Source organism: Puma concolor, chromosome C1 (assembly GCF_028749965.1).
Source record: "Puma concolor isolate L17-30 chromosome C1, mPumCon1.1.hap2, whole genome shotgun sequence".
NCBI classification, from domain to species: domain Eukaryota; kingdom Metazoa; phylum Chordata; class Mammalia; order Carnivora; family Felidae; genus Puma; species Puma concolor.
This window is the reverse complement of record NC_141674.1, coordinates 26,730,760-26,758,483: the sequence shown is the minus strand read 5'-3', so window position 1 is coordinate 26,758,483 and position 27,724 is coordinate 26,730,760. Positions and strand designations below refer to the sequence as shown.

At 50.9% G+C, this 27,724-nt stretch overlaps 1 long non-coding RNA gene across 1 annotated transcript in view; it reads left to right on the top strand.

The window, feature by feature from the left end:
* Positions 1–3,786: 3,786 nt before the first annotated feature.
* LOC112848499 (uncharacterized) overlaps positions 3,787–27,724 on the top strand; it is a 112,033-nt gene continuing 88,095 nt past the window's right edge. The window contains exons 1-2 of the long non-coding RNA XR_015254599.1: positions 3,787–7,091; positions 11,244–11,386. This is a non-coding gene — a long non-coding RNA (uncharacterized LOC112848499). The remainder of the gene's footprint in view (positions 7,092–11,243; positions 11,387–27,724) is intronic.

Sequence of the window (27,724 nt, the reverse complement as noted above, 5' to 3'; positions counted from 1 at the left end):
ACTACATTTTTCCCTATAAAAATAATATATATACATTAAAGAACATTTGGTAGAGATTTAAAAAGGGTCAGCCCCATGCCCAACCCCAACTAGGGCTCTAGTACAACTGCAAAGGTAGCATTTTGTTCCCTTTCACTAATTCTTGGCATAGGTTTTTAAGATTTTTACATTATTGTCCACTTAATTTTATATTCTTTCTTTACATAGTTTCTCATATCGTAATCATTTTTTCTATCTTATCACATGGTCTTCACAATCCTACTTTAATAGCTTCACAACTGCCCATCAAGTGGGAAAAACGTAGTTTTCAGTAATTTCCCAGTTACTGGACATTTGGATTGTTTCTGGTGGTTCACTAGTGTAAATATTGCAATGAATATCTTTCATAAAGCTTTTCCTGCATTTTGGAGTCCATGGCAGGAACCACAAATGGCATTTTGGGTGAAATGGATGTGCATTTTTGAGGACCTTGATGCATAATACCAAAGGTCTTTCTTAAATGGCTGCAGGAATTTATACTAAACGCTGCCGCTTAAGATGTCACTAGTGCTGTTGGAAGGGCAGTGAGAGCAGAGGGTGGGAAGAGGTGTAAGAACCTATTGTCCATGAAGTCAACTGACATGTAACCTAAGTGAGCAAAAGCAAGTAAGGAGCATATGATGAAGAATGAACTGTCTTTCAAGGTGATGGGGGTGGGGGTGGGGGTGGGGGTGGGTTTGTCCTGCTTCTCTTCTCTTGGGATCTGAGGCCTGCTGGTATAACAGGTGGGTGGAGGTGGAATTCCTGAACAGGTGGGTGGGCGGAGCTGGGAAGATGTGGAAGGGGGTGGCCAGAGGAGAGAGCAAGTCGTTAGTGGCCCTCCTCAGTCCCTGAAGCGAGTGGGAATGCTGAAATGAGCCACTGTTGCTTTTAGGGAATAAATCTAATGAGTGAGTGAGTGTCTACCACTGAGGTAAGCATGAGATGTCTGGTTTTGCAAGGGTGTGCCGAGCTCAGCTTGGTTAGCCCGCTGGCGGGTGACAGACCAGTGCTGCCGCCCTGTGGTGGTCCTGAGCATGACCAAGCCTGGCAGCCCTTCCCTGGGCTTAACAAGGAGCGGCAAAGGCGCATGCCCCCAGGGGTCAGTCCGGGGAGGAGGGGGGGGCTTAAGTGAGCGGGGCTTAAGTGAACCGGCCAGGAATTACAGGGACCGGCCTGCCTAAAGGGGGCAGTGGCCATGCAGCATCTTCCAATTTGTGATGCCAAATTTTTCGTTTTTTTTTTTTCTTTTTTCTAAAAGATGCTAGAAATTTAGAATATTACGCATTTTTTTTTTTTTGGAAACTTGATTTTTAAATGTTGACATTTGATTTTTTAAAAAATTCAAAGCCTGCTAACATACCCGTGGATTTAATTTCATCCAGTAGCTGCCAATTTGTGACTTCTCAAACTGTCCCTTTCCTTTCAGTGAAACCTGCGAGGTATACATTTTTTTTTTTTTTTAAAGCAGTATAACAACTTGTGGCAAATATTAGGGCCCAGGATTAGTTTCTCTTGAAACCAGTCTAATAGATATTAGATACTTAATATCTAATATCAGTCTAAGCAGAACTTTAGAGGATAGAAAACCTACAGAAACCGCACCAAAAAAGTTTTCCTACAAACTAAGACATTTTTGGATTTGCAGATTTCAGAATAACCCTGTCACTGCTGATGTAGCTCCGCCCAGGGCCTGGCTGCCGAAGCCCTGTCTTTGGAAACCTACATTGCTCCCTTCCAGGAGTCTCATTTTATGCCCCCTCTTGGGCAGTTTCATTTCCTAGGGTTTGCGCTCACTGAATCTCTGCCGCCAGCAGGTCTATTAATATCCCCAGCTGGCTCTTTCTTTCCCACGGCTGGCCGGGATCTGCTGCCGCGGTGGAACTCTGACACAGTGCGTGCCTTCTTGTCTCTGCTCAGGTGACATCGAGTAGCAGGGTTCCTGTGGTTGTGGGCAAAGGCAGGCCAAGGTGGCTGGAATGAACCAGGGCACTGGTTTCTTCCATGCTTGCTGATTCACCTTGGAGGCACATGTCCCTCTTCTGGACTGGCCCAATTGTCACGACTCACTGAAACACATTGTTAGTAAGGAGAGGTGCTTGGTGCTTGCTAAAGGTGCTTGGCCCCTTCTCGGGTGTTTTCTCGGTCCAGTGATGGTGGTGGCTTTAGAGCAGGGTTATCCTGTCTGAGCTGGGCAGGAATCACTTCTGTCCCCTCAGAGGCCCAGTGTCTGGTGCTTTTCCACTCCCTCTAGAGCCTTTCCTGTGCCTGTTGCTGTGTTAGCACAAGTCAGCTGGGCAGCTGCCAGGATAAGCCTGCCAGGGAGCCCTTTGACTCTCGCCGGCTTCCCAGGGTCCCAGGCTGGTGGGACTGTTGGCCGAGTGAAACACCATGGGATTAGCCTCCCTGAAGCTGCCTGGGAGCTGGGCAGCAAACATGGAAAAGCTGTCTTGCCTCCCTTTTCCTTTTCCACTTTGGTGTGGACGTCTCTGCACTTGTAGAGTGGTGAGCCAGGGCAGCGTGGCAGACTAAAAATAAAGTGCGTTCTCGAGTCCAACAGTTGAGTTATGAATACTGCCTCCGCAACTAGCTGAATGACCTTGGGCAAGTCACTTAGCCTTTCTGAACCTCACTGTCCTCATCTGTAAAATGGAGATAAGAGTACCTATTTTTGCTGGGTGGCATCAGGCTAAGGTAACATGTAAAGTTTTTAGCAGGGTCTATGACAACCAGTAGGTAGGTGCTCAATAATGTTAGCTGCTTTCATTTTACTGCAGGAAAAGCCTCCATTTCCTGCAATAGTTGCATGTATCCTTGTGATCCTGGTGAAGTGGGGATCTGGAGGCAGGACCAGCCTTGGCTGGGAGAGTGATAACAGGACCCTGACAGGCCTGGTGGCTGAGGACTTCTTAGGAATACTTTACAGAAGGGACTGCCTTGGATAAGAACCAAGCTGGCCAGACCTGTGTCACTAAGTAGCAGTTCTGTTGGTGCCGTCTGCACGGTCAGAGATGGGAAGTGGGGAGCAAGGGGTTGCAGAATCCCCAGGAGTCCTGTATCAGGAGCACAGGTAGAGGAAAGAGCCTTGGACTTGGGGACAAGGAAACTGGGTGACATGGGACATGATCTTTCACTTCCCCTGGACTTGGCTTCTCCACCTGCAAACTGGGGACGTGAGTGTGTTCCCTGCTGATGGTGTAAAGAGAAGGAGAAACCAATCCCGAGGACGCTTTGAAAACCGCGAGTGCTACGTGATAGTCCAGTGAAGCCTTACTTCTAGCGCACTGGATGGCAGCCAGTCTGAATAATGAAATGGAAATAAATGCTCTTCTATTCCTTTTCTGTACACAGTCTCCCAGAGTATTTGCTAAAGAGCAGTCTTTGGGATACCAGCTTTAAGAATGGAGAAGAGTAATTAGTCTGGATTTCCCTCCAGTCTCGAATGATGGGTTTGCAGATAGCTCCGTAATCTAGTTGTGTGACTAGGAAAGTCACTTCACTTCTCCAAACATCATCTGTAAAGTGGGGATGCGTCTGCCTCCCTCACAGAGTTGGGAAGATTGAGGGAATCCACCCCAGGTTTGGCGTGGAGCCCTCCCCCTCTGTCCTGTTTCTCCCTTGTTGTCTGACTCCCTCCCCCACCCCCCCTCGTGTGGGCTCCATTGAGCCAACCTGCAGTTACCCTCCTCTGTATCGCATCATCTTGCCTAAACTGTCAGTCTCTTCCTGGAAATTCTTCCTATTTCTGCCAGCATTTTCTTTCTAAAAGACATTTCTGATGAGGTCACTGTTTAAAGACCTCCATGGCTCCTCTCACCAGAGCCCCTGGCTTGCCTCACTCCTTCTTTCACCAGCTTGCTCCAGCCTTCCTCCCATCATCCCTGGGACAGAGGCCAGCCTTTGCCGCTTCCTGAGCACATGATGCTTGTTCCAATCCTGATACCTCTATGTCCATCGTGTGTCCCTCCTCCTTGGCTACTTGGTGAACTCCTGTGACGCTGCAAGATATAGTACAGGCTCAAAGGCACTTTCCTAAGCGGAGGCTGTCCTTCCCTCCCTGCTTGTCCAGCCCTGTGGTCATTGTCCTGTGGCATTTGTTACAAGGCACTGTAACGGGTGTGTGTCTTCCCCCGTTAGACTGTGAGTTCCTTGAGGGCAGGCGCCACGTCTTATCCACCTCTGCCCGTCTCGGGGCCTGGCACAGAGTCATTTTCAATAAATGTTGAGTGAATTAAGAGGCCCCTCGAGTGTGATTCTGGGGTGGAGCCGACAACTGGGGCTGGGTGCGGAGACCAGCTTGTGTGGAAGCTGAGGGGGCAAGACCACCGGGCGTGTGCTTTGAGGCGCCTGGCCGCCTTGACCTAATGGCGGCACTGTGTTGCTACTGCTTTGTCTTCCCCGAGGCTGGTCATGAGTGAAACCAAAAGAAGCCACTGGCTTCATTTTCCCAGGGGAAGTGGGGCTTGGGCAGAGGGCTGGCTTTCCCCACTGGGTGGGACCTGGACCAGCATAGCCCATGATGAATTTGACCCTGATGACTCTGTAGTGGGGAACAATGTCCTCAGGAAAGCATTCAGGAAGCCCTTCGTGTAGTAGTGATCAAAGCCCTGCAGCAGCTCGGCAGGGTGGATGGGAACGCTCCAAGGAACCCGGCAAGGCCCTGGGATGGAGCCCAGGGAATCCCTTAATGCCCTTACCAGGTGGGGCTCTCCCTCAGCCTCAGCAGAACCTGGGCCAACCCTGGGGGACACGGAAATCCTAGGGAGGCCTGGGAATGCCGGGGGGTCTGAGGGAGCCCCTGCTTTGGGAGTGTCTCCGTTTTGTCTCCATTCATCCCTTAGGCCGGGGAGGGCAGGTGGGCTGCTAGGTGAGGCAGGCTTCCGTTTCCTCATTTCACCTAAAAGCTGAGGTAAACCTTGTATTCACAAGAAGCCCTCTTCATTTGTCCCTCATCCCCAGTGAGTTCAACCAGAAGGGAGAAGAGCACTGGTTCCTGTTAGGCTGACAGGGGATCTGAGGCCCCGAGCGGGAAATGGCTCACCCCAGATAACCAGCAGAGCTGGGTTTGTAGCCACCCGGTGCCCCCTCCCCTTCCCAGTTTACATGTCATCACACCAAAGCAAGGTCAGCTGGCCTGCAGACCGGTAGACCCGATGAGGGAAGCACCCTTTGAGTGCAGGCTGGCCATAGGGCACAGCTGGGGCCCTCTGTGGGCGGCTCACGTGACATACCTCGGATGGAGGCCGCAGCCTGCTTTTCCTGCCCCTTCCCACTTTCGTTTTCCCAGTGCATGGACCACAGACAAACCTTTAGGGGTAGCTCTGCCTCTCTGACGCTCTCCAGGCTGTTTTCCCCACGCGCAGGAGGGTAGGAGGTCACAGACTTTCCCACAGATGGAGCCCCGTGTGTTTATAATTTGGTCAATTGATGACAAGGTTTGTTTATCTACTGTTGTCCCTAAAGCCCTGTCCTTGGCTGGCTGTCACCTCCCTGACATATGCTGGGGCCTCGAAGGGCTCCGATCCCGGCCGTCCCCGCTTCCCCTCCAAGAAACTCAGCTCTGGAGTTAGGCTGCTTGGGTTCAAAACCCAGCATAGCCACTTAGAACTCTGAGGCCTCATCCAAGCTGCCCAGCTTCTCTGTTTCAATTCCACGTGTCAGGTGGGCTAATACAGGACTTATCTCAGGGGGTCATTGTGAAGATTAAGAGAAAACATGCAAGGCATTTGGAACTGAGACTCACTGATAGCCCTCAGGAAAGGTGGTTATTTTGATTCATAGCAGTTTTTTTATGTTCCACGCATGTACTCTTGCAACAAGGCCCTGTTCTCTGGGCTTTAAGAGGAGGTTCCTGAGTGTAGAGGGGAAATGGGCCTATAGTAATGCCGTGGCAGGAGGCTGGGGAGTGGTGAGGGCGTTCTGATCCTCAGCTCTGAGGCCCTTTGGCTTTGCCATTTGGTGCTTTTCTGCCCCAACCCCTGCTTCACTGTCTCCCCCACCCCCCAGCCTCTTCTGCATTGCTTTGGCATCTCGCAGCATCCCCCGGTTCCAGCTGGGTCCCCGACACCCACACAGCCCTGCCTTGGTTGGCCCACTCATTGGCCTGTAGGCAGGTGGAGGTTTCTGGAGGAGGCTGTAGAAGCTGGGCATCTGAGGGGAAGGGCCAAGCTGAAGGGGTCCTTCCTGGGTTATCGTGGCTCTCGGAGCACCAACCCAGCTGACAGTGTGTGAGGAGGAAGTCCCCCCAGACCCCTCATCAAGAGGAGGGTCTTAATTTGCTAGGGTGGCTGCAACAAAATACCACAGTCCAGGTGGCTTAAACGCAGGCATTACTTTTCTCACAGTTCTGGAGGCTAAAAGTCTGAGATCAGGTGCCTGCAGTGTTGCTTCCCTCTGAGGTCTCTCTCCTTGACGTGGAGATAGCTGCCTTCTTGCTCTACCCATGGTGGTCCCCCTGTGCACTTGGGGGGGTGACACCACGTCCGGGTGTCTTTTGTATCCAAATCTGTTCTTGTAAAGACAACAGATTGGATTAGGGCCCACTCTTAATGGCCTCGTCTAATTTAATCACCTCATTAAAGGCCTTATGTCCAAACACAGTCACATTCTGAGGTACTGGGGGTCAGGACTTCAACATGAATTTTGAGGGGACACAATTTTGAGGGTAAGGCAGCGTAGGAAAAAGGCTGCCTCTGCCTCAGGGGAGAGACTTGGGTGTGGGGTACCCAGCCCCCTGAGGCAGGGGCCTGCTGGCCTCTGGCGCTGGCCTGGTTCTGGGGTGAAGCTGGTGCTGGCTCCCCCTCGCCTCCCCAAGAGACCGTAGGGTAGCAACTAAATGCCTGAGGCCGGAAGACACTGTGAGCTGATTATCCCTGTGGTCTCTGGGGTGAAGGAACAGTCAGCGGGCCCCAGGCATGGGTCCTGTCCTTCCCCTGCCTTATCAGAGCCTAGACGCCCTTCCGCCTCGAGGCAGCCTTTACAGGCCTGGCCATGGCCCCAGGCTCTCCCAGTGGGGGCTGACTTTGAGGGGAGAACTCAGCTGCCCTTGTGTTAGCTGAGCTCTGCAACTCACAGTAAGTATCCTTTCAGGTAGGGAGCGGTAGAAAGGCACCGAGAATTATGATTTTTTCCAGAAGATTTACCTGCCTGCTTGGGTTGGTTCATGCTGATATTCCAGTATAGACATTTTCCCTTGAGCTCATGTGTGTTTTGATAAAAGCAGAGCAGGGTGGGAAAGTGACTCAGATGTTTGCTGGGATTCGGAATTGGCCACAGATAACCAGCCAGCACCTTGCTTTGGCCCGGAGCCCACCTCTGTGTCACTTTCATGCAGCCCTGTTCAGCAGATTAGAGAACATTTCAGGGGCCTCTGATGGTGCCCTGCCCTTCCCCAACCCTCGTTGTGTCCCTCTGGGGTCTGCAGCCCCGGGGCTCGTGTGGCCCCTGGTTCCCTCAGGGTCCAGAGCCAACGTACAGGCAGGGGTGATGGATGCTTTAGGACAGGCTGCCAGCCACCTCCTGCCCAGCCAGCTCAAGTCCTGGGATTGCGATGTTCCGGCCTCTTGGAAGAGAGCTGGAGGACAGCCGCCCCGGTTCTCTGGTGGCCCTCATTAGTCTCGGCACCTGAGGCAGACAAATCCCAGCCAAGAACAGGGACATAAGCTTGCTTGCTGAGCTCCTGCAGGCTAAGTGTTGGGTGGGTGCTTCACGAAATCTCACTTAATCCTCCCAAGATGCCTGCAAGACAGGGATTGTCTCCATGTTAAGGAGGTGGAATCTGAGACTCAGCCACTAAGCCACCCTCTTAAGTCACAGGTGGAGAAGGTGGTGCCACTTAAGCCCAGGTCTGCTGGCTTCGGAGTTCTTTTCTACCCCAGGGAAGCTGGCGGTCCCTGCTGATCTCACTGTGCCCATGGCCTTTCTTCCCCTGGGACAGGGAGGGTGGAGGGTGGGAAAACTGGTGAGTGCTTCCTCCCTTCCTTTCCATCTCCAGAGACCTCTTTGTTCTCCCCATTCCTGGACACTGTGGGCCTGGGGCTCCTCACTGGCTGAGCTGAAGCTCTCAGGTCTCCAGTGGCTAGCTGGGAATGAATAGGGTAGTCACCCCTTGACCTGTCTGGCTTCCCACACCAGCCCCCCTCCCCCAGGCAGCCACAATGGCCTGAGGCTGATTCAGTGCCTCCTTTATCGAAAGTGGAGAACAATGCTCAGAGGCAGGCTGCTGGCGGCTGGGTGGGTACAGCCCCCTGCCCTCTGAGGGTTGCTTCTCCAGTGCCAGGAATTTGAGGGAGGACTGTCCATGTCTGGGGTCTGGGGTAGAAGGCCTAAGGGAGCACGTGAGAGGAGGGGGTAAATGGTACCCTTCCCTTATTCCCAGACCTGAACGTGTCTCCCAGTACAAAGCAAGGCTAGGGGTGGTATGACTCCGCCTCCTGTTAGCTGGGTGACCCTCTGCCATGACCTCATTTCTTTGTGTCCTTGTCTTGAACATGAGGCTTTACTTCAATGTCACCAGGTAACAGAGAGAAAAGCTCTCAGTCTAGTGCCTGACTCCATAGAAAATGCTCAGTTGCATTTGTTCCTAGCTGCCCCCTGTCTTGCTCTCTCTAATCAGCCTCTCTTGGGAGGCAGGGTTCATGGGGGAGGCACTGCCTGGGAAAAGACTTTTCTTGGGTCTAGCTGGAGCCTGGAGGGAAAGGAGGCCTCCCTGCTCTCTTGCTGTGCTGTGCTTTTCATGACCCAGAGGAAGCTGAAGGAATCCTGAGCATCCATTCTGATAGGATAGATGGTTGAAGGGGTGACTGAAGAGCCCTTCATAAGCCTAGAACTGTGCTCAGTGTGTCCCAGAGGTATGCAAGGAGACACGGGAAAGCCTTTCCCAGCAGAAGGCCTGAGATCCTGGAACTGGGGGCTAGGGGACTGTTACTGAGGAAGGCCACACAGTCTTTAAAAATAGGTCATTTTGTTCTGATTGGGCTTGGGTGGGGTTTGGCAAAGAGGTGGAGAAACAGGGCAGAGGCCAGCAGGGAATTCACCCTTGAATCAGAAATGAGGTGAGATGGGTGGCTTTCTTGGCAGGGAATGTTGAATCCTGCCTGGGCCAGGGGGTGGACAGGGAAGCCCCACCACTGCCCCTGCCCCCAGCTTTGCCGAGCTGTATTTTCAGAGACAGCACAGGAAGTGGGCTTTCACAATGTCAGGATACAGGAAGCTATCGGACTATTGAAGGCCACTTCCTGTGAGCTGGTCATTCACATACATTTGTCACCGGCTATCAGGCCTTTTGGGTCCTGCCATTGTCTGGAGGGGCTGCAAAAGCCTGGGGCCGCCAGCAGAGGCTCTTGGACACAGAATGCACTATTGTGCTGAACTGGCAGCACCCCATGGGGTGGGGAGGAAAGCGGTGGGTGAGAAAGGGACAGCCTGCCTCTCATTGTCACTGACTGCACAATGAGGTTGGGGGCTGGGGTCCACTCCTGCTCATGGGAGCCTGAACTTCTGGGAGAAGGGATGGCTGCAGCAGGAGTCTGCTTTCGGGCGTCGTGCCAGACAGACCTGGAAAGGAGTTCAGGCCCTTTATTAGCAGTGGTGGGTTTTCTAGATCTCTGCCAAGAGCCAGTGTGATATAAAACGGGCTTGGAGTCGAGCAGACCTCGACTTTGAGGTCATACTCTGCCGCTGTCACCTGTGTGACTTTGGCCAGGCCCCCTCACCTCTCCGAGCTTCAGGCCTGCTCCCACAAAACCAGAAGAATCACAACCACCTCATAAGATGATCAGTACTCGAGATGGTCTGTTGAAGTTCTTAGTACCTGGCATGAAATTAGAGGTCTGAGAAATGTTAGTTCCTTCTCCACCCTCATCTCCTTCCCTTCCAGCTCACTTCTGACCCCGCTGTCTGGTCCTCCAGCAGTGAGCGAATCAGCGTGTGCAGGGGAGTGAAGAGGTATTTTAGTATCAGCCCAAACAAAGCAGAGCTGTGCCTTCCCGTATGCCAAGAATATCAAATCAACTGTTAATTATCTGCACTAATGGACGGCACAGAAGCAGATCATCTTTCTTTGGCCATGTGCCTTTGGCCTTGTGTGTGAATCTGGGTGTGTCTGAGTTCTACAAATTCACTTCAGGCCAAATGGAGAAGTTGTAACAGGGCAGACCTAGCTCAGGAAGAGGCAGGTTAGAGACGTCTGGCAGCCCGGGGCTTTGCCCTGCTGTCAGTGCCAGGAAGGGGCACTTTGTTCCTCAGCTGTGTAATGAGGTGGAAAACCAGGGGCTTTGAGGTCATACACTTGGGTTCAAACCTTGACTCTGGCCCTAACTAACTGTATGACCTTAGGCAGGTTATTAAAGCTTTTTGTGTCTCAGTGTCTTCATTTGTGAGGTGGGGATAATCTCACTTTGCAGGGTTTCTGTGAGGACGAAATAAGGTAATGCATAGGCCTTTCTTTTCTTTCCCTTTCCCTCTTGTTCCCTGTCCCTTCAGCCCTACCCTGGACAGAGAGCCATTTCTGGTAGCTCCTGGTACATGGACACGGTTAAACGTTTGGATCTCGGAAGGTTTTACCGCCCCACCACACGGAAGAGCCAAAACTGCACTGTTCGATATGGTGGCCACTTGCCATGTGCAACGATTAAAAGTGAAAAGTAATGGATTAAAACTAACAATTCAGCTCCTCGCCAGCTGCACGTGGCTGGTAGCTACTGTACTGGACAGAGGAGCCAGAACATTTCCATCATTGTGGAATGTTCTGTTGGACAGCGCTTAGCTGGAGGATGTGCTATACCACAGAATCTGATAAGTAGAAGAAAATAAATGAGTGAGGAGAGAGGGCTTGAGTGCGATAATGGCCCTCTTCTCCTTGGAGTGTCTGTGGGGTTTGGACTCTGTGTATGGTGCTCTTCTTCCATCAGTGGAGTGAGTCCAGAGCACACTTGCGCCAACACTCAGATGCCAGGGACCTCTGAGTGAGCTGCCCAAGTCGGCCCTGTGCCCCAGGGTTGGGCCATCTCCAGCCCTTGCACGCAGACACAGTTTGCCCTGTGTGCCACACCGCCCACACAGGTGTGAGTTGTGGCTACTTAGGACTTGGGGGGCACGACGGCCATAAGACTCTGTCTCTAAGCCGCTGCTCTGGGCTCTCTTCCCACATGGCCTTGCGATGACACAGCCTCCTCCCAAGCATAGTCCTGCATGTGACTCTCAGCGTCTTCTCACTCTGTGCTTAGCTGCAGGGGCCGACCTCACCACTCAGCCCGGTCTGATCCCTGAGCCTTGGCAGGCCACTGGGCTCTGGAATTAGCTTTTGTTGCCAACAGCCTGGTGTGTGTGAGTCCTGGGCACCCCTGGACAACAGCTGTCTGACTCCCAGGTATGCTTTTCCAGCTTATCCAGTTTTTAAGCCCTGCTTAGCTTCCTGATTCCCTGACTGGGCTCGTTCCTGTCTCCTTACCTTTCTCTCTTTCCCCTCAGAGGGTCTGGGCTGGTTTCTCTGTTCCTAAACTGTGGACTGGGCTCCTGCTCTGAATATCCCCATCCCCTAAAATTCCAGTTCTGGAATATGTCTGCTTTGAGTATCAAACTGGTCTAAAGACATCAGCATTGGGCTGGATCTTGCCTTGGAGTAGCTCAGCCTCCCTGTTCGGGTCCTAGCTTCCTGTCCCTTCCCTGATGGGACGCTGATGCCTGCACCAACAGAGGAGTCCCAGTGTGTCTGACAACTGAGGCCCCTGGGTTGGCCTCGTGGGCTTGCCTACCTTGGGCAGGCATACAGACAATCCCAGCAGCTAGAGTTCAGAGGAGTTTGGCAGGTGCTAAGGTTAGGAGTGGGTCTGGGGTCACACATGAGGCCAAGTTGGGAGAGATCAGGTTTCTTTTGCGCAGAATATATTCTCCCGTTGCATATTTCACAGGTGGGGTCCCTGAAGGAAAGAAAAGAGAAATGGCTGACTCAAGGCCACCCTGGAAGTCTAAGTAGAGATCAAACATCCATCTTTGTTTCTACTGACCAGAAGTCTCCCAGCCCCTTTCTCCACCCAGGCCTGGGGTCACTCCTGCCCTAGCACAGAACACCTTGTTCTCTTGTCCCCCATCTGAACTCTTCTCTTTCCCTCTCTGCCCTTGGGAAGTTGTAGTGAAAGAGGTGGTCCCCGGGCATCAGCTTTCTGAAGATACTAGAACTGCCTCTACTACCCATTCTTGCCTCTGCCTCATTTGGCTGCCAGCTGAGCAGTGGGGGTGTCCGGGGAGGTGTCTCAACCCAGAACGAACAATGGGCTGCCCGTGCCATTGTTGAGAGAGGCCCATGGGACCTTCTGGCTTTCCTCCTGCTTTCCTTCTCCCTGGTGCTGCTGCTTTGTGCTGCCTCTCCTGGGAGGGAAGGGAAAGGGCATGTGGAGGCTGGACAGCGCCTTAAGCAAGTGGCCGAAATCCAGCTTACAGCTTTTCAGGCAAAAAGTGCTTCATAGTTTGCGAACCAGCTTCAGTGACAGCCATGAAGGCCACCAGTACTTTCTCTGCTCCTCTCACCTCCGGGTGTTTCTCTGCGGTGGCACTAACCTCTGTGCACACCTGTTTCTTCCACGTGGAGGAATACGGCTGCTGAGAGCTCCCAAGTCTGATACAAGACAGGTTCTATCACAGGACTGACTGTAGTCCTTGCTTTCCAAATCCAGAAATCCCAGACAGGAGGTCCACTGGTCCATGTACCTGTCCCTTGACTGACAGGTAGTAGCCAGGGAAGGGCAAGTATTAGGCGAGAATGTGGCCGCTTCTGCAGTGGCCTGGGGAATGGGGCCAAAGTTTCCAGAGAAGGCAAGCAGTTTCTTAGGTGCATGATGAGGGTGGGGGCAGGTGTGATGGCACCTCTTGGGCAGGGCAGGGGTTTGCAAAGGCCTTAGTCCTCTGTGCTGCTGTGATCACTCACCACAAATGCACTGGCCTTAGGAAGGGAGGTGGGGTGGGATGACTAAGAGGATTTCTGGGACGTTGGCATTGACGTGAACATCAGGGGTGCCCAGGTAGACTAGTGTACTGGAAGGATCGTGGCTGTGGAGCCAGAGACTCAGCATGGCACTGGCTCTCCCACCTCTGCAAGGGACTTGGCCTCTTTGAGCTCGATTGACATCCATAAAGGTTCATGAAATGTGGCTTTCCCTGGCTTCAGCAACCTATGGTTACAAATGAAATTGCATTGACGTTAAGACCTTACCTTTTCTGCCTCCTAGCTCTGCATCTATACGACCCCAGACTTCTACTTGGTCACAGAGTCCCCAGGATATGCCATGTGTGTTCGTAGCGTGCTGTTTCATGAGTGGCCCTGGCCTGCGGGCCCCAGAAGGGCTACAGGGACCCTTCTTCCAAGCCCAGTGCTGTCCCAGTGCCCTCAAACCTGCAGACAGGGTGCCAGGTGACATCACATGTCCCTCAGCCCTTGCTGAGCTGGAGCCACGTGGAATTCTATGAAGAAGTGGAGAGAAGGCTCCTCTCACCAAATCCAAGTTGTACTGGGTCACTGGGCCCCCAAACAGTGTGGCTTGTGAGCCTTCTCTCACATAATCCCCCGGGAAAGGCATCTCCCCTGCTAGCAGCTCCCCCTCTCTCCCTGAGCTTCTGGCCCAGTCCTAGCTGAGCCGGGGGAAAGTGCATCTTGCTCTGGTCTCTCTCCAGGAGCCCCCTTTCTGTGTACTCCCCCCATGTTGGACCCTCCTCTTGTGGAGGGATGCTGGGAGGAGAGGGCACTGTCATTTTCATGTGTCAGATACAACCTGACTCCAGATCCTGATTTAGCCTCCTCTGGAAATCCGTTCTTCTCCACAACAGCAGTGACCTTTTAGAAGGGTTGGTGTGTTGACTAAAGGAGATACATGACGGATGTCCAATAAATGGTAGTTCCCTTTCCTTAAGCCAGGAGTTCAGTGGTCTCCTTTTGGGAAGGCAGGGACGATGGTACCTCTTATCTGCTGAGGGAGTAGGTGCAGTGAGGGTGAGGAAGGCCTGGCCTGGCCTGGCCTGGCCTGGCCAGATGAAGCTAGTGTATATCCAGCCTAGCAGCTCTTCTGTGGTTTTTTTGGATGAGCTCCATGGGTCCCAATGTGGTCGAGTCAAAGGTCCCGGCTGGTTGTTAGGTGTGTCAGAGTTTGAGCCAAAAGGTCATGGGAGGTAATCCTGGCTGAGAACTCAGACCTAGGAGGGGAGTGAGGGACTACCTTGTTTCCCCTGGATGACTTCCTGCGGTGTGTGTAGCTGCCCCCACCGCCCCCCCCCCCCCCGACCCCCGCCAGCAGGAATCCCCTCTGGAGCAGTCCTTCTGTGGCAGCCCAGCCCAGCCAATGGCTACTCAGGCTCTGCTAGAATGTTTCCAAAAGCAGGACCATCAGAGAGAAAAAAGTGTGCTCCACATTCAAAGACATCTCCATGTGTTGGAATGATGACAGTCTGGCAGGGCTAGGGGCATTTGGGTGGCTCTATCAGTTAACCATCAGACTCTTGATTTTAGCTCAGGTCATGATCTCGTGGTTCGTGGGATCAGCCCAAGTCAGGCTCTGCCCTGACCTCATGGAGCCTGTTTGCGATTCTCTCTCCCTCTCTCTGCCCCTCCCCTACTCATGCTCTCTGTCTCTGTCTCTCTCTCTTTCTCTGTCCCTCCCGTTTGCACTCTCTCTCTCTCTCTCTCTCTCAAAAAAATAAAATAAAATAAATATTAAAAAAATCTAGCAGAGGTAGAGGGTAAAATAATAAACTGAAAAAAGAAAGGAAAGAGCTGGTTAAAGATAGTCTCAAAAATGACCTTGGGGAAGGTGGGGACAGGGACTCAATGAGGAGGGTGGGGGAAGGGTCTAGGCTAAAGTCACTGGGGCAGCTTTGGGATCTCCCTGAGACAAAGAGATCTTTCACAATGAGATGTTCTGAAAGCTAGGCCTAACTCTACCCCTGCCTCCCCCCCCCCCCCCACCCTTTTACTTGGAAAAGTTCCTCAGAGAAGGTTCTGGCTGGATCACTCATTCCCCAGCAAAAGTTGAGACCAGGTCATTGGCCCCTGAAGGGAGCACAGAGAGGTGGTGCCCTTGGGGAACAGGCAGCATAAAGAGTCAACTGGAAGCTGCTTCTGATACATAGAAGCTGTTGGCTCGCCAGGGGGGATGGCTTGTGTACTCAAGAAGGCTCTCAGAGCTGCCTTTCACCCAGGGACATAACATAGAGAGGTGTCCACCATGACCTGCTGTCTGTCCGTCCAGCCTTCACTTTCCAGGAAGGGACATAGGACCCTAGGATTAGCCACGTGCACACATGGAAGTGCATCACACACACCTCTGGCACCCTCGTGGCTCATACACATACATGGATCCTGACATACGCATGTCACTTCCTCCCCATCTTCAGCCACTCTTGTCCTGGAGAGTTAGTTGATGCAGGCCCAGGACTTCTTGTCTCCTCCTCCTCTGCCCTCACTGCCCCCCTCTCAGCCAGCCCCACCCCTGAGAAAGTACAGCTCAGGGGTCCCCAGGGCTGCACAGGAAATGCTTTGCACACTATGGGTCAGCCAGGCTATTTTCTGTCCCAGAACTGGAGGGAGGCTGGGCTGGGAGTAGCCAGTCATGACAGTCAGCTGTTTTCTGCCTCTTTCTCTGTGGCCTTTTCTCTGCCTCTACAATTTGCAGTGTTTGTCTGTCTCTCATGTCTCTCTCTTGTCTCTGTATTTCTCTTCACGCCCCAGAGTCTTTCTGACCCACTGTCCTTTGCTTCCTTTCACTTGACTATTCATACCCTTCAAAACTCAGCTCTGTGCCACCTCTTCCAGAAAGCTTTCCCTGATCCCTCCTATCCAATCTGGGCTCCCCTCCCCTTTGCTTCCAAGAGCTCAGAGCAGGATGCTCTCAGAGAATTGCACTGTGTGGTTAAGAAGTGTCTTTGCCTCCTGGCCAGATTGTGAAACTCGTGAGCACAGGCTGTGAGGTGTGCCAATGTGAGCCCTCTTGTCAAGGGATACATAACTTGCCTAACAACAGATGGCTGCTGAATTGCCTTTAAGGAGGGTGGGTTTGGGCAACTGCAAGGCTTCTGTTTAGCTGGGTGAGCTGTGTAGCTTTGGAGCCAGAGAAGAATTACCAGGAGAGTCAGCACAGTAAGGGGCTAAGGCCAGAGAAGGATGTATTAGCGTCCTATTGCTGCTGAAATGCATTGCCACGAATTTAGTGGCCTAAAACAACACAGATTATTTATTTATTTATTTATTTTTTAACATTTATTCATTTTTGAGAGATGGAGAGACAGAGCGTGAGCGGGGGGAGGGGCAGAGAGAGAGAGGGAGAGACACAGACTCCAAAGCAGCCTCCACGCTCCGAGCTATCAGCACAGAGCCCAATGGGGGGCTCCAACCCACGGACTGCGAGATCATGACCTGAACCGAAGTCAGACGCTTAAGGGACTTAGCCACCCAGGTGCCCCAACACAGTTTATTTTTACAGCTCTGGAGGTCAGAAGTCTGGAACAGACCACATTGATCCAAAGTTGTTTCTCTCTGGAGTCTGTAGAGGAGAATCCATTTCTTTGCCTGTTCCAGCTTCCAGAAGCCACCTAATTCTTTCCCACATGGCCCCCTTTTCTCTTTTCTCCATCTTTACAGCTATTTCGAGTCCTCATATCACACCACTCTGACATCTACTTCTGCCTTCCTCTTCTACTTTTTATGATCCCCTTGATAATAGAGAATAATCTCCCCATCTTGATGTCAGCTGATGACCTTACTTCCATCTGTCACTTTAATCCACCATGTAACCTAACATTTTCACAGGTTCTGGAGATCAGGATGTGGACATCTTGGTGAGGGTGGACATCATTCTGCTTACCACCTTGAGCTACTAGTGTGGTGGGAGGGAGACTGTGAACAAACATGTCTGATGAGTTTGGGGGGAGATCTTGTGGTGGGGTGTGCACGTCCTCTTTATTTCTTACAAACTCTCCAGCACTTGGACACAGTGCATATTTTCCTTGGGGTACACGTGAAGGCATGCAGACCCTGGCTTCAAGGGTTGGCATGAGGAAAAAGCCCCGGGTTTCCCACCCCAGGAAGAGCTGAAGGCTGATTTATACATTCATTCATCGACCCGCATGTGCCGGGTTAGGCTTCTAAGCTCACAGCCCTTAAGTCACTCACAATCCACTGGGGGAGGCAGGTGTACAAGCAGGCAAGTTCACTCTAGGGTGGGAAGGTCGGTCATGAGGATCTGCACAGACAGAGCACAGAGGAGGCCCTCCACTTAGCCCGGAGAGAGGAGAGGCCAGGAAGACCTCATCTGAGTTTTGAAGGGTGAACAGAAATTCACCAGGTGAAGATGGGAAAGTGTATTCCAGGCAGCCTGGGATGTCAGAGAAGGGCACAGGGATGAAGATACAAGGCAGCATGAGGTATGTGCGTACGTGTGTGTGTGCACGTGTGCACGCATAAGTAACTGTGAGTACAGTTACTTATGGCACATTAGTGGCACTCAGAAAATATATCTGGAAGAAGTTCCTCAGTGTTAATGCTGTCCTATTTCTGTTTCTAGGCCCTTCCAGACATAACCAGATAGGAGACACCTCCTTTTGCGGAAGTGCCCCTTGAGTTACTGTGACTTATCTGAGAAGTCTTTTTCAGGGTCTCTCATTAGGAAAAAGAGGAAAGTTATTTCCTATCTGATCCCCAATGTAAGAATAATTCTTCTTGGGGGCATCTGGGTGGCTCAGTCAGTTAATCATCCAACTTCGGCTCAGGTCATGATCTCTTGGTCTGTGAGTTCAAGCCCCGCATTGGGCTCTGTGCTGTCAGTTCAGAGCTTGGAGCCTGGTTCAGATTCTGTGTCTTCCCCCACCCCGCCCCTTCCCCATTCCCACTCTGTCTCTCAAAAAATGAATAAATATTAAAAAAAATTTTAAAGTCTTCATATCTGAAGAAGGATGCTATACACTTTACTGAATCATTCGTAATGTCTCAGCTGATCTTTTTTTTTTTTTTTTTAGTTTGTTTCCCCGCTGAAGAAACTGAGGCTCAGAGAATTAACAAACATTTCCCAAGGGCCCATGACTGAGATCCCACAGCTGGACTCCAGCACTCCTGCTTCTCAGCCAGGAACTGCTGGGGTGTCTTGTCCCCTTCCCTCTTGTGCTGAGGCAACTGGGATCTGGGCCTGGGTGGCCTGGTGCTGCCCAGGACTCTTCTCCCCCGCTTCCCCCAAGGAGTTTCCTGAAGGTGGAAGTGGGTCCTGAAGTCCTGAAGGGTGCTGCACCTGGAGGGTGAGCTCATGTCAGCAGACAGAGCAGGGAAGGCAGTGCCAGGCAGAGGAGGGCCTGAGCAGTTCCCTTGGCCCAGGTCCCTGCCTCCACCTTTGCCTCCTCTTCCTGGAATGGGTCCTTTCCCTGGGTTCTGGACTGATAATCAGGAGGCCAGGGACCCAGTGAGGCCAGGAAAGTCCCTCAGTTTCCCTGTCTGAAAATGAGGATTGAGTTAGATGGGGGTTTCCCTGTCTGCTGAATACTCTTCAGGGAAAGGGTGGCATGGACAAATGAGGGAAAAGCTCCTGCTCCTGGACTTGCACAATATTCAGTGGTGTATCAAAGGCTCTGACAAGTCCTGAAATGAAAAACTCAAGTTATCCAGGGTCTGTCACTTGGCCTTTCTCACGCTCCTGTCCTCACTGTGTCCCACTGAGCACACATTGGAAAATGCTGGCACAGATGGTCTCTAAGGTCCTTCCTCACCTCTACTTCCAAAATGTAAGTTCCTTGCGGCAAAGGTGTACTGTTGACACTTGTCATACATTTTTGTCTATCCAGCACCCCCAACCCCCTCTTTGTCGTGAAGGGGTCACATATGAGTCTCGGAGGGTAGCAGAGCCCCATCTTTCACTACAGAAGCCTCCCTTTGCAACATACATCCTCCTCGTCCTTTCTGGCAGCTTGGGTGGGGACACGGGATCTAGGCTTAGGGCTGAATCCAGAGACAAGACCCAAAGATAAAGGCCAGCTGTGGTCTCATTCAGAGAGGCTGAGCCTGCAGGCGGGAGGGACACTCACAGCATTCGGCATGAGTTTTCTGCCCACAGTGTTGCCTCAACTGGAGCTCCTGCTGTCACACCTGCCTGGGTTCCCCACGGTTCTCTGGGCCTCATTTTTTAGTCTTCCTACTACTACTCTATATTCTTCCAATAATCTTCTCCACACGTGTTAGCCAGAGTTGTTATTACTTCTGACAACTAGGAATCCTGACTGAGCACATAGTAGATACTCCATAAATATTGGTCAAATGCGTCTGTACAACCAACTTCTGACCCACGACTAAACCCACTTTTTCGGCAATCTAATCCAGCTTGGTCTGGTTCTGCAACTCCTGAGTACAGACCCTCTGTGGGATGATGCAGCCTGGGGAGTTTAGAGAGGGGTCAGACTCCATCTCTGTCTCCTGGGACCCCTAAGTCTTCTGTGGGAGACTGACCCATGCCAGCACAGAGGGCCTGACAGTCTGTGGGAACACAGGAGTGTCTTGCTAGCTGAGGAGACCTCCTAGCTTGGTGCACCTGACCTGGGTCTTGAGAAATGGATAGGTCAGGATGTGAGGGAGCATTTCCAGGCTGAGGAAACAGACAAGCCAAGGGAGGCAGGCAAGCCTGGAGCGTGCAGGCCTGGTATGTGTAGCAACAGGCAAGACCAAGGGGTCCATGCTAAAGAGAATAGCTTTTGTTCTGTTAGTCATGGGAGTCACTGAAGTGTTGAGTAGGGGAGGGACATAATGACAGCATCAGTTTGGTGCCACAGGAAGAGCCTGGATTTGGGGGCCAACAGCTAGATGTTGCCACTTTCGGAGCTATGGCTCAGGCAAGTCACTTGGACTTTCTGAGCCCCAGTTTCCTCTCCTATAAAAAGGGACACAGTAAAACTCAGTAGAACCATTGCAAGGATTTGAGACTTATATGATGCATATAGTAGGTGATATGTTTTGGAGTGGTGGTGGGGGTCTGGATCTGATGGCCAAGAAAGAAAGGTGATTTTATTAAAGCACAGGGACAGGACCCCAGGGCAGAATGAGGTGCACCCCTGTTGTGAAGAGTGACTGATTGTATTCTATGGAGTCAGATGAGGTAAAGACAAAAGGGAGGTTCCTAACAGTACTTTTACATGCTAAAGAAGACTCCTAAGATACTGGAGGCCAAGCTATTGTCAAGCTAAGGTTGTTTTTTCCTCTAGTAAGGCATTAAGACAGTAGTGAGTTCCTGGAGGAATGTTTTACTCTGCCCATCTCACATATTTGTCAATGGGCTGTAGACTATAAAGAAATTTAATTTTACCTGCCATTTCCTTCTTGCCTTTGTTTCCCACATTGCTGTGGAGGGGAGAGTGATGTTGGGGCTCCAGGGAACCGAGTCTATGGGTTTCTGGAGGTTAGGCTATTAATAAGATTGTCTCTTTATTGTAATTTCCTAAGACATTTGTAAACTGATGGAGACTCATGCCCTGCAGGACAGTGATCTCTATCAGTTAACCATTGGTTTTTCCCTTTCCTTTGTTCTTGGGCAACCAGAAGTACCAGAGGAATGTCACACATATCCCACAGGGGCAGGTGTGTGTGTGTGAGTGAGGGGGAATGCAGGATGTCAGCTTGCCTTATGCTCCCTCCTCAGTAGGCACCCAATAATAGATCATAGTATCATCATTAGATCCCTATGCGAGAAAGATGAGCCCCTTCTCTAGACAGACTCCTTGAGAGTAGATCTGCCTTTTATCTCGTCATCCTTAGCATAGCTCCTGGCACAGAATAGATGCAAGGTAATGTTGTTTGACGAAGAAGGATGGACAGAACACTGTAGCCAGTGTGGAGGAAGGAATGGTGGGGTGAGACTGCCTGTCCCCACAGTGGAGAGAGATGTGTGCCTCATGGCTCTGTCACCCTTTCACTGCAGGGGGTGAGGAAGAGCAAGACTTCATAGACCCGAGAGTGTCTTGCCCTGTGCAAAACAGAGAAAAGAGAAGCTTTTGATTTTGGACATGCGGACTTTGAAGCACCAAATGGGTATAGGAGAGATTGGGCTACTCTTGTATGGATCTAGGAATTTGGCCCAAAGGCTAAAGTACACAGAGAGAGGGGCGCCTGTGTGGCTCAGTTGGTTAAGCTCCCAACTTTGGTTCAGGTCATGATCTCATGGTTTGTGGGTTTGAGCCCCGCATTGGGCTCTGTGCTGAAGCCTCAGAGCCTGGAGCCTGTTTCAGATTCTGTGTCTCCCTCTCTCTCTGCCCCTCCCCCACTCATGCTCTGTCTCCCTCCGTCTCAAAATAAACAAACATAAAAAAAAAAGTACACAGAGAGAGACTTTAGCTCAAAATATGGATAGATTTTTGGGACTAGGTTGCCATTGAAGGTGATCAGATTCCCATTGATGGAGGTATATGAGAAGAAGCTGGCTGGCCATTGGTGGAAAGGCTAGACCACAATCTAACACTTGGTTGTGTAGTGCATCAGTCAGCGTTTTCTGTGTAATAAAGCCCGAGTGGTATACAACAATAGGGTGCGTGGCTCACAAGTCTGGAGTCAACGGAGGTTGGCTAGGCAGCTCTGCTGACGTTGGATGGGCTCATTCACATGTCTGGGGGCTGCTGCCTCTGCTGCTGTGGCTCGGCGCGTTTCCACCAGTCTCTGCTCCCGCAGGCTAGTCCAGGCATGCTGTCTTGGCTGTGGTGGAGATGCAGATGTAAACATGCAAGACCTCTGGGGGCCCAGGCCCAGAGCTGGCACACAGTCATTTCTGTTACATGTTGTTGGTCAGAGCAGGCCATGAGGCCAGCCCAGATCCAGGGGGTTGGGGGTGGGGTGGGGTGGATTCCATCTCTTTAGTGAGAAAAGCTACAAAGTCAGCTACGAAGTCATCTACAAAGGCTGTGGGTCCAGGGAGGGATAAAGTATTAGAGTCATGAATGCCATGCGAAATGGGTGGTGATTAGCCCATTGTTTTAAAGTCTGAGTTCCTGGTAAACCTAAATTTTGAACATTTTCTTCAGGGATCCCTGTAAGGCCTGGGGGAGGGTGAATGGGTTGGCATTTTTTCCTTTGGACTGTTGTATAAAAGCCTCTTAATTCAGTATTAATAATGCATTATTAACTTGGCATTAGTGATGGTAAACACTATTGGGTCCTCACTACACATCTGGTGTGTTTTAGCTCCCTTGTTAATCCCTGTGAGACGGGCATTATTACTTTACCATTTTGTTGGGGAAAAGACATTGAACCTTAGAGAGGTTGAGCAATCAGCCTGTCTGATTTTGAGGTCCTGGTTCTCAAACAGGGAGCCGGCAGGAGAGAGGATGGGTTGGTAGAAGAGCTTGAGATCCAGTCTCCGAGGGAAGGGCCAGTGTGCTCCGAGGGGCTCAGAGTTTGAGATCCTGGAGGCAGAGCCATACTGAGTGTTGAAGCTACCCCAGGTGGGTCTGGGCCTCTGTGGCCAAGGTGTGGGCTGAGGAAAACTCATCTACTTCTTCAACTGCTAGCTGCTGAGTGCCTCTCTTGTTCCAGTCACTGCTCTAGGTACTGGAGACATAGTGGGGGAAGAAGATGCACCAGGTCTGCTTTCCTGAAATTTACTTTTCAGTGGAGGGAGACACTAAACCTATAAGCAAATCATAATAAATCTTCCGCCAGTGACAGGCACTAAGGGCCAGGCCTCCCTTCAGGAGATTTCCCAGAGGGTTCAAGGTTGTTTTGATGACATAATGTACAGGTGAGAAGTCACCTTATGTGCTCCCTGTGGGTCTGTGCAGCAGGACCACTGGGAGATCACAGCTCTGAGGTAGTCCGGCCAGAGGCCAAGTTTTTTTGGATTGAATTCTCAGGCCAGGACCCTAGGAGCCCTGGGGGCAGGAAGCAGGTGTGTAGTTGGACAAGAGCATGGCAAAAAGGCAAAAAGGCAAAAAGGCAAAAAAAAAAAAAAAAAAAAAAAAAAAAAAAAAAAAAAAAGCGCCGAGGACAGTGAGGGAAGATTAGTGAGGATTGTGACATCAGAGAGGTAGGGGTGGGGCCCTGGGTTATGTGCAAGAGGATGGGGTGCAGGCTGGACCCCTGGCCTTAGAGAACAGCCTATGGACCATTTCTTGAACAGGGTCTGGGCTAAGAAGCGTAAGGTCCTAGAGGTCAGTTCTGATGCCAGCTCAGAATATAGTTGCTGAGAGTCGTGTGGAGGATGGGTTTTGTAGCAGCATCTCCCTTCAGTGGAAAAGAGCCTGGATTGAATCAACATGTCTGTTGGGGATACAGAATGGGGGAGGAGTAGCTCAGTGCTGTGGTGGGTGGGAGGGCTATTTGGTCACTAATATTCTCGAGAATTGCCAGTGCTTAGTGATAATAAGTCAATAATAAACGTCAGTTTTATTACTTACACATTTGCTGTAGACAATGGACCCCTTTATTGTCCACACCTGGGGTAGACGACCCCCACCCCCTGTGGCATCCCTCTGCGCACATGCAAATGGTAGGATGAAAACAGAGCAGAACACCCCATTTCTAGCATCTGTTATAACCCCCCAGTGACTGGATGCGTACTCCCTCTTTTCCAAACACTTGGAATCAGAAGATAGCTGGCTGTGATCAAGTTGGACAAATCACTTGAATTTTCGAACTTTTCCTCATCTGCACAGTGAGGTGCCCAGTGTGGCATTCTTTGTGCACCTGCATCGGGCACTTTGGCATTGAATGATTGGGCCACCAGGGGTGGTTTGTAAGAGTCCCTGGACGTAGTGGGAGAAGTGGTGAAGGGTGTTTGTGGATTATTATATGGCTGCTGGACAGTAATATTAAGACCTTCTTTCTGAAAAGGAGGAAATAAATCCTGCTCCCACCTTTTGGAGGGGGAAGTCATGGGTGGGGATGGAAGACGGGTGGAAGGGGGGAGGATCCAAGGACATAGTTCTCTCTGGACAGGATCAGAATGGATGAAGATGGTGAGGCTTATAATCTCAGGGAGGGGTTCAGAGCCTGGGGGGTTGGCTGCAGGGGCTGTGACTCTTGGTGAGAGGTTATCCACTTACCTAGAGCTGAAGATGGGCCCATGGGGTCTGAGCCTCAGTACACATAGGTCTGGGCATGGCCTGGCCTGGGGGAACATTTTATAGTTATATCTACAAAATGGGGATGATTTCTCTGTTTACTAACTGTGGCAGAGGCTGTTAGAGCCCCACTCATGCCCCTTTGGCACCTACCTGAGGACTTTCTCTGGCCGTAGGACAGTTTCAGCCCCTCGTAGGCAGTCTCAGAGAGCTAAGGTGCCCAGGAGCAGCCCTCAACCAAAGATGGGTGGCAGTGATGGGGGATTATGTCAGCTTCCTTGCATCTCTGGGGGACAATTCTGTTCTGTGTTGTGTTCCCAGTGTGACTGAATCCCAGTTGCCCACAGCTGTCTTGGCACACTGATGTGCCTAATGGGAACTTCCTAGGATCAATTCCTGAATTAACTATGCTGCACTCAAATCCTTACCTCAGAGTCTGCTTTAGGGAAATCCCAAACTGAGACATTAACCTAATGGGTCTATTGTGAGCTTCCTTATGAAAAGTGAGGGTAGCTATGGCAGGTCGATGATAGCCCCCCAGCAGCCCCAGTAAATGAATACAGCAGGCTGTACGTACTTTGTAAACTGGAGACCCTCACAAATATGAAGGGGCTCGCTAGGGCATGATGAAAAAGATCATGAGCTTTGTGGTCTGGCAGATGGGGATTTACATCCCAAGAGCTGTGTGGCCTTGGACAAGTCACTTTGCCTCTCAGTCACCTCGTGTGAAAAAGGTAATGGGAAGCAATTCTTGTATCTTATTTCCTCTCTAGTATTGAAAATGGTGGTATTGGTAAGGGGGCTGTCCCAGAGACTAGCCGAAAAATGGGCACCCAATGGATGGGTGCACTTTTGCTATCAAACGTTAGCATGTGTGTATTTCTGAGGTCAGTGATGGTACTTGTGGCTTGGAAGCCCCTGTCCTCTCTTTTCAGTGTGGGCAGACTTGGAGTTGAGTGCTTTATCCCTGGAGGGGCCAGGAGCTCACTGTCCCCACCCTGACTCTGAAGCTGGCATTCTGGCCTGAGTGACCTCCAGGGTGGGCCCAGCCCTGCCCCTGCCCCTGCCTCTGCAGCCCTCGTTGGCAGCCTGGCAGCCAGGCCTGTCCATGCTTATCAGCTCCTGTGTTTGCTCAGGATGGGTACGGGCCTCCTCCTCCCCCTCAGAAAACAAGAAAACATGTTTTGCCAGTGGCGGGGTGGAGTGGGGTGGCCTCTCTGGCTTCCAGCCTGCCCCTCAGCAGGGCCGCCAGCGGGCAGCAGCCTGTTGTTATTGGAGGGATAGCTGGCTCTCCGGCCGCCTGTTTCCTCCAGCTGTCCAAGCATGGCTGGCTGGGGAGGAAGCCCCCAGTCTGCAGGGCCCTAGCCGAACCCCCTGTCACAACAAGGGAACAATGGCCTGGATGGGCTGGTGGGTGGGTAGAAGGGCAGCCTCCTCTGTTCCCTGCTCCCACCAGCGAAAGGGACAGTTTGTTGGGAGGTCTGCTCCCTGCTTGCCTCCCCCACCTTGTTTTCCACCTTGTTGGGCATACTGTCTCCCATCGCAGGGCCAAGGAAAACAGTGGTCTCAGGAAATGTCTCTGGGCTGTTGCTGGGGTTCAGCAGCTCTGGGAGGTAGCAGAGCTGGGAAAGGGAACCAGAGAGGGAGATGTGTTGCACAGGCTCCATTCTTTCTGGGACTGTAGCTAAAGAGTCATGATCTGTTTCCCCAGAGAACCTCAAGGACTTTGTCTCCCTGCATCTTGTGTCCTCAGGCCCAGTGCATGGTCTGGCACATAGCAGATAGCAGAAATGATTTGTTGACTAAATCAATGAAAGATCGAATGTATGAATAAATTCAGTTTCTAGCTCTGCTACTACTGGCTATGTGACTTTCAGCAGGTTACTTAACCTCTCTGAACCTTACTTTCCTTATCTGTAGAAAAAGTGTTTCATAGAATTGTTGTAAAAATAAAATATACTTCCATCATTTTGAGTCTATGATACAATAAGGCCAAGAGATTGTAACTAGTGTTAGTACATGATTATTGCCATTGCTGTTGTCCTCAGTGTGTGATTTAGAGGAGATTGCCACAATATTTGCAGTAAGAGGTCTACAGTTTTGTCTCCATAGGTACAGGAAGTGGTGCTGAGCAGATGTTATCTCTCCTGGGGTGGGGTGTGCCTCTTCCCACACGTTCACAGCCCCCTACATTGTAGGCGGGCTCCTGGGCCAGTCTGGGTAGCCCTTGGGGATGAGGCAAGTAGTTTGGAGTTCATTGCAGGACTTAAGTGTATCAGAGGCTGTGTGGGACCCTATGATCTGTTACCTAGTTTAGTCTTCACAACAACCCTATGAAGAAGACATTATTATCTGCATTTTACAGATGGGGACACTGAGACTCAGAGAGATAGAGTCACATGGCCAAGGCCACACGGCTGGTAATTTATAGAGAGATTTGGATCTAGGTCTTAGAAACACAAAGTTTTGTTCATTCTCTTGTGCTTCAGTGCCTAGAGATAAAGACATGCTACTTAGATGTGGGATTTGGTCTATCAGTGACTTTAGACTCAGGATTGTAACTGAAAGTAAAGTAAAGATGGAGGTTTGACCATGGAGCCGGGGATGGAAACTGAAGAGTGGGAAGCTGATCCCAGGATGAACTAGGGCTTTTGAGGAGTTGTGTTCAGAGTATGAAGGACAAGCATAGCATGATACTGTGTATGGGTATACATATACATATGCATGTATTGGATTAGTCAGGGAGGCTAATGGTATAACCACAACAATAAAAAAACAATCCTTCATGGCTCAATACAATAAAGGTTTATTTTTTACTTATTTCACAGTCTGGCACACCACATGGGCAGTCAGGTAGGGAAGGGAGCTCTGCTCCATGCGGTCATTCAGGGACCCAGGCTCCTTCCATGCTGTGGTTCCATCATCCTCTAGGGTCTCAGAGTCATCCATGAGACCATCTCCATTCTCCAGGAAACAGAACATGCAGAAGACAACCCACTCTTAATTGCCTTGTTCAGAGGTGACTCATACCACATTCATCTGTATTCTATCAGCAAGAACTAGTTGCATGGTCCTACCTAGATGCAAGGAGAATAGAAAAGGGATCTAGCAGTGTGTCCAGGAAGAAGAGACAACATGATATGGATGAGCCCCAGCAGGCTCTAACACAAAAATATCAGTGATTTCTTTATTTCTGTATATCAATTATCTATCTATCTATCTATCTATCTATCTATCTATCTATCTATCTGTTTTTGAACTTTCTATGTGCAAGACACTGTGCTAAGCTTTGGTCCACGGGGTACAGGCAAGGCACTCTGTGCTCGGGCAGTTGCTAACAGGACTGATGCTTGTTTTATTCAAGTTACTGGATCTGAACTTATACAGAAGTACCTAGGTGAAGGGGCTCTAATAGTTTGCAAGCTTTTTGAAATGGCCAGAACAAAAGAAGCATGTCTTATCTTGGATGAAGTTGATGCTATTGCAAGGGCTTGTTTTGATGATGGTGCTTCAATGCTGGAACTGATCAATGAGCTGGACGGTTTTGATTGTCGAGGTAACATGGGAGTACTGATGGCCACTAACAGATCTGACGCTTTGGATCCAGCACTGAGGAGGCCAGGGAGATTGGATAGAAAGATTGAATTTA